The sequence below is a fragment of the Sapajus apella genome, unplaced genomic scaffold, assembly GCF_009761245.1.
Source record: "Sapajus apella isolate SASKATOON/1434 unplaced genomic scaffold, GSC_monkey_1.0 scaffold39, whole genome shotgun sequence".
In the NCBI taxonomy this organism is placed as follows: domain Eukaryota; kingdom Metazoa; phylum Chordata; class Mammalia; order Primates; family Cebidae; genus Sapajus; species Sapajus apella.
The window spans coordinates 13,414,879-13,430,055 of NW_022436979.1; the positions used below are offsets into that span (position 1 = coordinate 13,414,879).

The 15,177-nt window shown below is 34.9% G+C and overlaps 1 non-coding gene across 1 annotated transcript; it reads right to left on the minus strand.

Moving 5' to 3' along the window:
* Positions 1 to 309: 309 nt before the first annotated feature.
* On the minus strand, positions 310 to 426 carry LOC116565311. Its single transcript, XR_004275377.1, has one exon. It is a non-coding gene; the product is annotated as a U5 spliceosomal RNA (small nuclear RNA).
* Positions 427 to 15,177: the final 14,751 nt, after the last annotated feature.

The following is a 15,177-nucleotide window of genomic DNA, read 5'->3' on the forward strand; positions in this document are numbered from 1 at the left end:
ATTCATTGTGTTGGTGAGATTAGAAAGTGGAGGTTAGTGCAGACACAGCCTAATCATTTTGGCTCTCTCTTGTGCAATGTGCCTTTTTACAGTTGTGTGATTTTTCACTTAACTCTATTTCCCTTATGAAGTGAGACAGAAAAGAAGATGTTGTGTGCTAGAATTATGTTTTTTTGTTTGTTTGTTTTTCAGTTGCCTTGAGCACGGTTTGTGGGAATTTCAAATAAAACATAAGGAGATGAAAATTTGGCTCTTGGACAAAGCATATTTTTATAATCCCACTTTCTTTTTTTTTTTTTTTTTTTTATGAGCCCTGCCTAAGCAGGACATCAAAAAATTCAGTTATAAACCCATAACTGTTCCTCTCCGAGGAAATCTTTAGTAAAAGGCGAAAGATTTATTTGTTATGAAGAGAAACCAGAGCATATAATCCCACTTTCTACATGTGGTTTAACTCTTCCTTCACTCTCCCTTGGTTCAAAATAAAAGCAAAAGGAAAAAATAATGCTCAGTCTTAATACATCAACATTTTGTCATTCACCAGTTTAATAATCCATTCATTGATTAACTAAACAAATGATTAAGCGTCACCTACTATGTGTTAGGATTTGGGTTAGATTTTTCCAGAAAAAATAACAAACAAAAATCAATAAGGTTCATGATCTCATGATGTCTACTGTTTAGTGGAGAGGATAGGTATCAGTAAAATTATTAAAATAACACATGTTAAATTTCAAACTGAAATAAACACACTTTAAGCACATTATCGAGGAAATTGAGTCTGTTTGATTTTTTAAAGGGAAAGAAGTGGGATTGCAAGGAAGATATCCTTATAAAAATGATCCCTGAGATGAGGTTTGTAGGATGATTAGTTAATTATAAGAGAGACTAGAGAGAAAGAATTTCAGTCTAAGGGTCAGCAGTAGCTACATCCTATAATCAGGTTCATGTTTCCAGAACCATGATGAGCCAGTTGACATGACAAGGCGCTGACACTCGTGTGCAAATATTTTAGGCAGTTTATGAGTATTGGTGACCTGGAACATTTTTTAAATTATTAATAGGGCCCAAATCTATGTTCTGTTATCCTAATTATGGTAAAAAAAAAAAAAAGCCACAGAATTCTCAAGAAACAGGGAGTAGGTAAGTGTGGCTCAAGGGCAGGGACTGAGCAGGAAACTGGGAACAGGCAGTGCAGGTGGAAAGAACAAAGATCAGAAATGTCTTGAGGATTTGGAATGATGAGGATTTTTGAATTTATTATATCAACAATGGGCGGCAATTGAAGAATTTTATAATCAGATATGTGTTTTGAAAATTCATTCTGATGCAATGTGGACAAAGATTTAGGAAATCTGGAGCAGTAGTAGAATACGTACAAAGAGATGAGAGTATTTCTATTATCCAAATGAGAAGTAATAATAGCTTAACGTAAGGTAGTACCATATGTTTTTAAGCGATATTTAGAACCCAAAATCTGTACAGTGTATCAGAGAAACAGCAAAGCATGCAGGATAGCTATATCTTTGGCAACTTAGCTCATGGTAATACTGTTCTAGATTAGGAATCTTGGATATAGCCATGGTTAGAGGAAAAGTGAACACAGTTTTGTATATGTTTAAATTCATTTGTATCATATGTATATAAGTTATGTAAATCTGAAGCTGATAGGAGAACTTAGAGGTCCCTCTGAAAGTCATCTTATAATAACAGAAATGAATGTGAATGTAACTATGACGTTTCTTATGGAAATAGCTTTGCTTAAGCCAAAAACTGAGTACTTCCAGAATTTATTGTTCAGGTAGAAGATGAAAGATATCAAGAGAAAGAGAGGACCAAGCAGGAACATGTGGGAAGAAAATTCAGAGCATGATGACAGATAGCGCTTCAAAAAAGATGATGCAGTTAACATATTTGGATGATTTTGAAATTTCAAGTAACAGGACGGAAAAATATTTACTGGAAGTAATGACATGAAAGTAATAAGTAGCCTTAACAAAAAAATATTTTTGGAAAAAGTCTGTAGAGGCTGGAACACTGACATGAGTTAAAAAGTAAGAAATGTATAGAAGACAGGCACTTATATATAGAAAGGAGGAACAACTCTATCAAAAATATTGTCTAAAAATGAGAGGAGAGAGTGTAGTAGCTGGAGGGGAAGACAAAGTAGAGTTGGGGTAGTTGATTTTATTATTTTTGAAGATATGTGGTTCAATTTTGCAAAAGAGAGTACAATAAATTTGATTAAATATTAAAGGGAAAGATTGATTTTAAGGGATATGCTGGTCTAATGAAGTGAAGAGGGGAGATACAATTTAAACACACAGATTGACAGATAAGTTTATTAATTATTTTCTCAAATATTTAGTGCCTTTTTAATGGACATACCTGAGAAATGGAACTACCAAGTATTGGGGGCATTTCTATTGGTCCTGGGCTCGACAGGGACCTTAGCAAAGTAAAATATTATCAGAGAAAAAACTTTGCAATCTTTTCACATTCAACTCTTAGAGATATCATGTTTGTTATTCAAAAGTTATTTATTAAAGTTAATTCATTTTTTTCATTTGTAATCAGGATCACTTAAAACATAAAACCCTATGTGATATGATCTTTGCTAAAGTGCTTCTTCTGAAAGGAAGACAAGCTAAATGTATAAACAGATACCTAATTGAACTGTGAAATTTTACTATTGCTATTGTGCTCAATTTACTTTTCTGAATTTTAATGTTAGAAGACTATCAAAGCATAGCTACAGGAGAATGCCCTGCATTGTAAATGTATATACAGAATTCCATGAATGTTAATTATTTTATTCATACCAAATTCTCAAAATGTTTCACAAAAATATTGAAATTTTCTGTGTTCATAACTGTTTCGCATACAAATGTGTTAAAGAATTACAGATATTTATTCGGACCCCAAATTTAATAACAGCTCTTTGCTATCCTACTAAAGGGATGGAATAGCACTATTGCTCAATTTGTTAACAGGACAAAAATGTAAGTAACAATAAAGTCTAATTTTTTTTTAATTTCAAGGGCACTTCAACTTATCTGTCAATAGAGAATCTAGTCTACAGTCACAGAAGCTGTCATCTGTATATTACAAGGTATGATAAAAGAGTTTTGCTTTTCACAAGTGCAAAGGGGAAAATTAAAATGCCACAAAATGTATGGAACTTGAAGTATATGCATTCTAGCTTCATTTGACAAGAGAAATTTGTCAAAGTCTCGGTTGCACTTATTAACCACATGGCTTCACAGTACCATGTTTTGTCTCTCATTTTAAGTTTTATTATAAACTTAGCTTTCTGTTTAACAAAATATCCTGACATCATAAAATTATGTTTTTCATTTACTAGTTAAGATTAACTCTCATCACTCAACTTTATTTATATTATCCTTATGTTTATGAGTTCAAAACAAGCATAATTCCTAAGTTTACAGCTGTGTGCTATCTCCACACTCGGTTCTGAACAGCACACCATAAATAGGAAGCTTGGAAATGCTAATAGAAACAGGTGGTATTTTCAAATAGAAAATAGCCACTACTGAGTTCATTTATATTAGGTAATTACACTTCTCATTACCTTTTCCTGTTGATGCCAGATTGGTTGTTGCTCCACAGGGAAAACATAGGTAAGAGCTGCCTTTTCACAATTACCTAACATTTATTTCATGGCAAAATCTGAATTAAGAATATGAAAATTTACAGATTGTGATCAGACATGATTTTCCTGCAGCTTAAATTGCACATGACGATTTAAAATTTCTTACTTAATACATTATCAAGACATACTCTTTTTTCTCCTTTCTGTCAGCAAGGCCTTAGGTAGTAAGAAATGTCAAATTCTAACGATACAAGCACACTCCTAATAAGAACTATTTCTCCTTAAAAGGAAGCAATGAGTAATATAAGCAAATTCTGTTTTAGATGGACAGGAAATCAACCTCAACTAGGCAGTGGTTCCAAACCCTACTCTTAATTAAGAACTAAATGCAGCTTTTGTTTTTGTTTTGAAAGAATAAAGTAGTGAATATCGGTATGCTGAGGCAGGTAGATAGAGCTGTCTTCAGGGTGGAAAACGAGGAGGGACTTTGCTTTATCTTAGGGACATGAAGATTCCTGCATTATGATCAAGTTAAAAGCTATTGGCCTAAAGATTATTATTATTATTAAATTTTGATTCTAGTATCTTGATTAAATACTTAATTTTTATGAGGAAAACTGGTATATTTATCTGCAAATCTTATGGGAAAATAAAGAAGAAAGAAGATAAATAATGCGAAGAAATATCTATCCTGACAAAAATGTTTATTCAGTTCCCTCCTCTTCCACAGGAACACCAACTCTTCCCCCATTTCTGACTTTCAATTCCGCCAGCTCTGCTGGATTAGCCCAGAAATTAGTAACTCAATTACAAGGAGCTTCACTTTTTCTCCATTAATTTTGTTTTTGTTACCAAGAATTTCCTCATATTGTTGGTGTCTCTTCTTTAGATGTGTTTGCATTTCTATGTCCCAGACATCTCAAAGAATGAATGCTTTCAGTATTCAAGGAATTCTTCTTGTCACCATGTCTGGCATTCTTCACTACTTCATGCTCAAGGCAGCAGTCTGCATTCTGGAAAGCATTATTTGTCCAGGCATTCTGCTCTTCACTCACAATAATATGCATTCTGGTTTAAAACTTAATTAAACCTGTTTTGTTTACCTTTCACACAAATTTGTAAAAAGGTGATTTTCCATTGCATAATTTTTTTTTTCTCTTCCTAACAAACTATTTTTCAAATGTCCTGCCCCATAGGCACTTTTGTTCATTTCCTTTCTTTCTCAAAACACCTGTCGGTACATTTAATATTTTCTATTATCTCTTAAACAGAAGGGGCCTCAGGCTATAGCTTGACAAAGACACCCAAAGGTATCGACATCTCAAGTAGATCCAGCTGTCACTGTTTCCCCAGTTCTCTTGTTCAAAACTGAGATTGATTGAAGTGTTTGGTCCAATAATGTTTTAACATTTATTTTGGGCTCATTTTGTGTCAGGTCTTTAACATGTAAAAGATACAGGTCCTCCCTCCAAGGAGCTTCCATTCCAGATATTCAAAGAAGACAGACATGCAAAGGAGGTCTTTGTGAAAAGTATTTTCCCCAAGTGCAAGAGAACATGCATGGGAAAGCAAATATGAAAACATTAAAGGAGAATTTATGAGAGGCAAAGGAAACCATGGTCTCTCTCCCTCTTGGCATTTTAATTCTAGAGCCAGACAGTCTTAAACAATGAAAATAATTTATGTTAAAGTATCACACTGGTTAAAATAAAACTGTATTATCACTTTATATTCTTCATATTTTTATAAGTCTCAATCTATATTGATTTGGAGATGGCAACCTATGATGACTCATTTCAGGACAAAACTATGTGGAAATGAGTTGTTCTTTATGGAAGTGGAAACAGTTCTATATTGTTTTATGTGGGAATGAATCTTAAAACTTAGATAATTATTGGAATATCTGGTGGATCTGAAGTCTGGGAAACAGAAGAAGCGCAGATTTTAACTCATTCTTAAATTGTAATCCTATTATAGGAGAAAAGGCAACATGAAACGCACTGTGAGGCAGACAGCAATGCAGGGCAGACAGCAATGAAAATGCCAGTGCTTTTTCAGTTCTGGATTTATGATGGGGGAAAAAACACCTGGATTAAACCATAAAAAGAGAAAACATGAAAAACAACATGTTATCACAGAAAAATGCAATTATCAGAGTGAAAAATATGGGGGGAAAATGAAAATCATTTCTATAACCCAATAATATCTGCATGTCCATAAGCACTCTGAAAGTAGAATTTTTAGGCCAGGAAACACATATAGTGAGGTATTCGGGAACAAGGATCTGTAATTTCTTCCCCTATGGCGCTAGATAGTACATTTTTAGTCTTTTCTGATCATACAGGTCTTTAACAAATATTCAGTTTTGCTTACATAGAGTGAGGTAGTCATAAACAATACATAAGGGCATGAGAGGAGGTATGCACCAATAAAACTTCATTTCCCAAAACAGGTGGCTTGCCAGATTTGGTTCATGGTTTCCCAACCTCTCTTCTAGAACCATTGAAGTTATTTGTAAAATGACTCCAATTTGATATTTGTGATCCTTCATTTCTAAGATTTCACTAGATAGTATTTTAATTTTGATGTTAAGGAGAAGCTTTACAAATAATAAATGATATAAAATATGTATTTCAAATTTAAGAAATTTTTGTGTAAGACAATATCTTTTCAGCTAAAACTAAAGACCATGTAAATTAAAAATAATTAGACCCTATAGTTTTTTATTTGAATAATTGATAAGCTTCAGGCCACCTCATCTATGTCAATAAAGTAGAATGTAGTTAAATATCAACAGTGATTTTGATCACATAGAAGCACATGTATTGATTATAAGATCTCCTTAGTGTCATCTCACATTTTTTTCTCACACAATCCTCTCTGAACATTCTTCCCATTGTAACTTCTGTCTTTTAAGCCAGACCAGAGGCACTCATTATTCTCACAGGCAATTCCTTACTATGCCATCGGATATCAGCTATGCTCTGACTAGGCATCTCTGTGCCCTGCTGAGGGATAATCACACAGGATGATGGTCAATGGACCCTTAATTAAGCTGAGCTTCTCAGGTCACAGTAGGCCCATAGCAAGGAATCATTTGATAATCCTATCACATAGCTAGTATTCTTTCAATCAATAGTTGTCAGATATGTATATATTCATGCTACAGCCACACTCCCCCTCCTGTAAAATCTCTTAACTGAGATAAATTTGACATTTATAAATGATTAAGAAACGGCAACTTTTGAAGAGTCAGCCCTGTATCACCTCAACTAATTTCTTGACCTGCTTTATCACCTACTGTGAAAAATAACTGGCAGGACATGCAGGCTAATATGTGTGATTGCCTTGGTCTGATCTCCCAAAGCCATGGGACCAAACACTTAAACACAAAAGCATGCACTTTTACCAATAACAATGTATTCTGAGCACATTACACCTTAATTCAGATTTCAGAGACAGGGATACATCTCCAACATTTCAGAGACACAGTTCTGTTAATAAACCTAATTTGAGTTAATGAATTCTGGTTAATGATGACATCACACATTCTCCCAAGAACAATGAGGCTACTAGTTTTATATATGTATAACTAAGGGACTCCAATTACTGATTTTTCCCATACACAAGGAAATCTGCCAAGGATACATTGAACTTCTACCTCTAGACACATAAAACCATAGCAACATTCAAATATAGGCAATCTAGCTTCATAAAGACCAAGACTCAGCATTTACCAGCCACCCAATTCCAATACAATTAGATATACAAGTTATTGACAGCAAATATCCTGCTGTGGTATCTGAGGAGAAATTGAAAGCTTTCAAGGGAAGTAAGTGTCAAAGTATCTGGAAACAATCATTGGAGTAATGCCTTTAAAAGATGAAAATGCATTACAGGAGAACAAACGGAAAGAGTAGTTTAAAGATCTATTCAAACAAAGTAACATAGTTTACCTTGCTGTTTCTTCTGCTTGGAATTTCCTTCCCCTATGAAATCCTTGTGGTTCACTCTCACTTCCTCTAGGCCGTCACTCCAATGACCTCTCAATGAGACCTCCCCCTGGTACCTCTATTAGAGACTGAATCCTGCTTTCCTCCACACTGCATTCCTCCACCTTATTCTATTTTCCTCATTAGCACTCATCATCATCATGTTTTATTCAACCTGTTCATTAAAAGATTTCCTCCAAAATCCTGGGCTAGAAAGAATGCTGCAAGAAGGCAGACTTTCATCTTGTACTCCGTAGGTGTTCAATAATTATTCAGTAAATCAATAAATGATTGAATGAATGAATAAGTGAATAAATAACTCTTTCTTACCCAATAACCTCCACCATTCCAATTTTTCTTCACTAACATTTAATATCAAGTTAGGATTTGAGGAGACTTACATGCAATTAAAAATATGCACTTCTACTTCAAGTCTATCAATTATCAATTGTTTTATCCTCTTTACTAACTTAGAGTTCTGTCATGCTGGCTTTAGCATTTGATGCTTGATAATGATACTGCAGACAACCACTCAAGTACTCTGACATTATAGCAGAGGTCCACATAATTCATGTAAAAATTAACTTCATCTACTAATATGGGGAGAAAGAAGAAGAAAAGTAATTAATTAGTAAAAGTTATTCTACCCATAGTTGCCTTCACTGCTGTCATTGCTTGAGGTGCCTGTAGCAAAACCAACAAATCTTAAAGCACAAAGTGTTTCTCTAGGATCTATCTACCTTCTGATTTATAATACATAACACATAGTTTAATACCCTAACACAAGCTTTAAAATGTGTTAAATGTGCAAAAATAATTTCAATAAAAATAGTTGAAAATATAAAATAAATTTATAGAGAAAGTCAAGGAACCATTTGAAGAAAGGTATAGAAATATATTGAAGGTCACAAAATGTCTGAACAAAGGAAAGTGTATTATGTGTTCCTAATGGGAAAACTTAATATTAAAAAGTCAGTTTTCACATAATCAATAAAAAAATATAATCCAAATTCAATTAGAATCTTAGTAGATATTTTAATTGGATGGAATAATCTGAAAATTTGTATGGAAAAACAAATACCTAAAAGTTAGCATTGAATAAAGGATAGTGAGAAGGGATCCATTTGCATGATTTTAGGGCACAGTATATAATCAAATTCATTAAACAAAATATTACAAAATCATATTGATATGGCATTATAAGAAGAATAGACAAATCATGAGAACAAAAGATATATACGTATATATACACACGTATATATTTATACGGATAGAAGAGTTAAATATATGATCAATATGTCTTTATTAATATGTATTCTTAAAGTAAAATGCTAGCAAAACTGACATTTGGAAGACAATCCGTTTGGAAGAAAATAAAAGTATGCTCCTATCTTTTGCCCTATTCAAATAAGAAATACAATATAGATTAAGAACTTACATTTTTTAAAACGTTAAAATCTTTAAAAACTGTCTATGACACTGTATATGCAATTTAGCAATAAAAACATACTTGATTGGCTATATAAAATTGAAAATATTTGTTTGACAAAGAATATTGTGAACCAGTCCATAGATCTAGAGTAGTGTAGGAAAATCTTTTAAAAACAGATGTCATCAATAGCTAAATGTATATAACATAAAGTAGCTAACCCACACTGATGAGAAATATTGGCAAATACACCAATGGAAAAAGAGTCAGATGATTTGAATAGGTTTATCACTGAGAAGCAAATTCTCATAGGTAATAAACCATATCATAACTGACTCAAATGCATTGTTTGCCTGAGAATTGCTAATTAAAGTTACCAGAAATCTGAAAATATACCCACAAACCTGACAGAAACTAAAAACAACCATCACCTCTATGACTGTCAGGATAGGAAGAAAAGATGCCTTCATATGTTACTAGTGGAAATATGCAATGCTACATACAGCCTTTCTGAAAAGACAACAGGCCATATCTAGTACAATTAAAAACATAGGCTATTTGATTCAGCTATACTATCCAGAATCAAACTTATAAACATAAAAGCATCAGTACATAGAACATGTGTACAAGGATGATTATTATAGCACTATTCAAAGGAAAAATCAGCTAAAATCTTGCTAGTATCCGTGAATAAGGAAATGGCTAGGGAAATTACAGTAAATTCAACTTGGAAATATCATGAAGAGACTACATGTAATGAGTTTATTCTATGTCAGTTGACTTGGAGAGATTTATATCAGGAATAATTCAGTGAGGAAAGTGATATGTAGAAAAATATGTTTATTTGACAAAGCATATGTGTGTGTAAACAAACTAAGTAAATATGTATATATACTATATGAGTATATAAACAGGTGTAAAATATGGAAAGATACATGCTGTTGGGTAAAATTGGAATACCTGAGCTAGGCAGGTTGAGCAGGCAGGCCTGAGTGTCAAGGAAAAGACAGAAATGGCAGAGTCATGTGAAAAGCAAAAAGACAAAAGATGGTACTAAAAATAAGATATATGTAATATGACAGATATGTATCTATTTAAAATTATGCACAGGCAAATTAGCCATCAAGAAAATGCATATCAAAACCACAAGGATACCATTTCATACCCATTGGGATGGCCACAGTCAAGAAGACTAAAAATAAGAGGGGTCAGAAAGGATATGGAGAAACTAGAACTCTCATATAATGCTGATGTGAATATAAGGTAATGCAGCGACTTTATTTTATTTTATTTTGATACTGAGTTTTGCTCTTGTCATCCAGGCTGGAGTGCAATGGTGTGATCTCTTCTCACTGTGATTTCCACCTCCCAGGTTCAAGTGATTCTCCTACCTCAGTCTCCCAAGTAGCTGGGAATACAGGCGCGTGCCACCGCACTCAGCTGATTTTTGTATTTTTAGCAGAGACGAAGTTTCACCATGTTAGCCAGGATGATCTCAAACTCCTAACCACAGGTGATCCACCTGTCTCAGCCTCCCAAAGTGCTGGGATTACAGGCATGAGCAACCGTGCCTGGCCTACAGTGCCTTCAGAAAATGCTCTGGCAGTTCCTCAAACAGTTCAACATAGAGTTACCATATGATCCAGAAATTCCACTCTCAAGTGTATATCCAAAAACATGTCCACACAAAAATGTACACAAAAGCTCAGGGAGAATTATTTGTAATAGGTAAACATGGAAACAAAACAAATGTCCATCAAATGATGAATAGATGGATAAAGTGTGGTATAGCTATATCAAGGAATATTATTTAACCATGAAAACGAATGAAGCACCGATAAATGCTGCAACATGAATGAACCTGGCAAACATTATGCTGAGTGAAATAAGCTAGACAGAAAAGGTCACATATGGTATGAGATCATGTATATGAAATGTCCAGAACAGACAAGTGTCTAGAGATAGAAAGTGTGCTAGTGATTGCCTAGGGCTGGAGTGGATGGATCGATTAGTGGGTGATAGCTAAATGAACCAGTGTTTCTTTTCAGGATAGTGAAAATATCCTAAATTTGATTGTGGTAAAAGTACACAACTCTGTCAATATGCTAAATATCATTGAATTGTATACTTTGAATGGGTGTATTGTATGATACGTGAAACATATCTTCTTTTTTTTTTTTTTTTAGAGGGAGTCTTGCTCTGTGGCCCAGGCTGGAGTGTAATGGGGCGATCTCAACTCACTGCAATCTCCATCCCATTCCAGGTTCAAGAAATTCTCCCCCTATTAGCTTACTGAGTAGCTGGGATTACAGGCACCCGCCATCACGCCTGGTCAATTTTTGTATTTTTAGTAGAGACAGGGTTTCGCCATGTTGGCTAGGCTGAACTTGAACTCCTGACCACAGGTGACCTGCCCACCTCGGCCTCCCAAAGTGCTGGGATTACAGGCATGAGCCACTACGCCCGGCCATGAATTATATCTTAATAAAGCTGTTCAATTATATACACACATACATGTATAAATCCACCTTTGTTAGACCAACAGTGCCCACAGATTATGTTAAACTACCAACTAGATATAGAACTATTTTTTGTTTGACGGTAAGAAAATAGCCAATTTAGCCAATATGTTTCTTGCTAGCCCATTTAAAAATTCTTTAAGGCTTATATAAACAACTCCCAATGGAAAATTTTAAGATCTTAACCAATGAACAAATACAATATTGGCATAATCAAATACATGTTTAACATCCTGGTTTGCTCACTGGAGCAATTGTTTGTTGGAAATTAAATGTAACTGTATTCAAATTCATATACAGTTTAATTCAATACTGAATTACTGCCCCATTACGGCATGCAGTGTTGTGCTAATGTTGAAACCTTCTGGCTCCAATCGTTCGCCGTTCTTCTCAACTCTGTATTCAGAAACATTGCATCGACAGCTTTAAATAGACCACGATAGTGTATTTATATCACAAAATTCAACAAATACTACAAGTAAGTCCCCATCCTCACCTCACCCCACCACACACTGACTTATCAGTACAAACTGGTTATAGGTAAAAAGACCCAAGACTGAGGAGGAAATAAAAGGCATGAAGGGCCACAACATCTAAAGAAACCTTCCAGCTTGCCACTAGCAGTTAGATTTGCAACCTCTCAGAAGCGCTGGCTGACTGACTCTTTCCCACCAACTCTCACTATACCCCTGCCTTTCCAGTGACAGCACGTCATTTCACCCTTTCTGAGGGGATAAGGGAGAAGGCTTCCTTCTCCCTGAAGCTAACTGAAGGGAGTCCTAAGAGAATCCCTTTAAAGTCTGGCGTGCACATACTGGAATAGAAGATTTCAATCATCCTCCAGCAGTGTGTTTGTAGAGCTGCTGGATGTCCATGCCAACCCTGGTGCCACCACTGGACCAAAGTGTGCTCAGAGAGATCTTGGGAAGATGCCCCAGGGGATGTAGTGTATGGTGCAGCTTATTTTTCAGATCTTCTCTGAATATGGGAACAATATGGGAAGTTTACCAATGAGCTCACGGAGCTTTGGGTGAATACTTGAACATAAAGATGGACATCAATTTTTGCAGAGGTTTTTGAATTCAGGAAGCCCTGTGGTATAATAAGTGCCAACATTCCTTTCAGCCCCTGGGACTTAGTGTGCCTGGAAAGAAACAGGGGCAATCCCTATGTCACTTCCAGTCTCTGTAGTCCTTTAAGAGTATAGAAGACTTCAGAGTTGCTTGTAGCTTCATGGGCTAGAACAATGGGGCTTCCCAGGTGGCTGCTGTCAATTGAAGAGTGGCCAACACAAGAAAGTGTGGAGGGCCTATCTGCGACAAGGGAAGGGAGTCATCGCTGGTCCTACACAGGAATCTTCAATGGTAATGAAGATGAATAAAGCCAATTACACCTTCAAGATGATTTGGATACAACTGAAACGGAGGCTACCACATAAGCACAGTTCACCAGCATCAAATAGGAGGGTTGATGAACCAGCTTCAGGTAAGGGATGGCTTCCTACCAGCAATATGGCAGTCATATAAGGAAACTTTCCCCCCTGCTAGCACCCCCACCTTTTGCTCCTAACAAAAGCAAAGCTACAAGAAGGGGAGGAAGAAGGCACCGTACTGTGACATCCTGCTCCCATACCACCTCTGTGGTCTACACAGCCCCACAAATAAAGCTCGCATGGAGATTTGGGAGAGGCCAACGTATTGCCACATTTGTAATTAAATTTTTGTAAATAAATAAGAATGAGACTTAAGAGTCATTGAAAGTGTCAGGAGATTTATGGAATCTGAGGAAGCTATCTCTAAGTGACATACAATTCAGTGAGAAATCTAGATTCTACATAGTCTAATAAAAAGCTGTGCCTGGGCAAAATAAAATTATTTCAGTTAATGTCCCAATGAGCTCTTCAATAAACTGGCTAATGTTTAATTACCACTCTGTTTCCCAGCTGGCTCACTGCCATCAAATTATAAATGCCCCCATCCATTTTTTTCTTGGTAAAAACACAATAAAACAGAATTTCTTTTTCTATTCAGAGCTGGCAATTTTATTGAAATTTTATATTTGCCATTTTAATTTACCTTTTTTAAAAAATTTTTCATCAAACTTTCATCACTCCACCAAAACATATCTACATCATTCTATTGTTAAATCCAGAGACATATTTCAACCATCACCTAATTCAGATTCAAGACAGTACATAAGATAGTTAACATGCTCTTAATTTGATTTATGTTATTTCATAATATGCTAAAATATTTTAAAGTACATTACCTACACCAATATATTCCATACCTAAATAGTTCAGAGTAACTTTTTCACACATGCACATAAACTCATACATAACTAATGCAATATTATAACATTCTGTAAAATTGTAATCATTCCTTAAGATTATCTAATGCTTAGTATAATCAACATTCTATAATTGACCCCAAAGTATTCCTCATAATTAAGCCTTTCTTCTCAAAATACTCTCTTCTCTAAGCTTTTATGGCTCAACTATCTCTTGGTATTTCTGCTATCCATCAGCTTAGTTCTCTCCTGAGTCCTTTCAAGTCATTAAATATTTGATTCCCTCAAATACACTGCCCTGGAGATTTCATCTCACTATAGTCTGTGATCTCACCCATGTTTATGACTTTCATTACCATGCTATATGACATGGTTTGGCTGTGTCCCCACCCAAATCTTATCTTGAATTGTAGTTCCCATAATTCCCATGTGTTGTGAGGAACCCAGTGGGAAATAACTGAATGATGGGGACAGTTTCCTCTGTACTGTTCTCATGGTATTGAATAAGTCTATGAGATCTGATGGTATTATAAGGAGTTTCCCCTTTCACTTGGTTCTCATTACCTCCCACCATGTAAGATGTGTCTTCTGTTTTCCACCATTGCTGTAAGGTCTTCTGAACCACACAGAACTATGAGTCCATTAAGCCTCTTTTTCTTTATAAATTGCCCGGTCTTGGGTATGTCTTTATTATCAGTGTGAGAATGGACTAATACAATATGTTAATATTAGATTATAACACTCAAATTGTTATCCTCAATCTCTAATTCATTGAGGATACTGTCTTTATAGCTTTTCCTTATTCACTTTTCTTATATCTCTGCCCATTACATTAGGATTATTTATCTCCTTGACCTCTGCCATTGAGGCCTTCTCATTGACACACTACCTATAGGTCTCCTTATTTTATTTACTTATACTTATATTTGATATTTCTAAATAATATTACTTTACATTTTATTATTCCTAAATAATAATTGATATTCTTATATTTGATATTTCTAAATCATATTATTATTTGTATTTGCAGAATGTTTGCATTTTTCATCTGAATACAAGAGTAGCTGGTAGGTGAGAAAATATTTGGTAGTGAAAAAAATTAAAATATTTGACAATTTTCTCACCCAAGAACTTTAAGCAGCCTTCTATTTCTCTTAGGATAAAGTCCAAAATCCCTAACATGAACAACAAAGATCTTGTGTGATATAATTTGTAAGTACCTCTGCAGTCTTATTTAAAAATAATGTCCTTCATATTTTCTTCTTTCTGTTTAGAGAGATCTTTTAGTTCCTACAACCCACAGTACTTTTTTATTGCTACCTGCATCCCGAATGT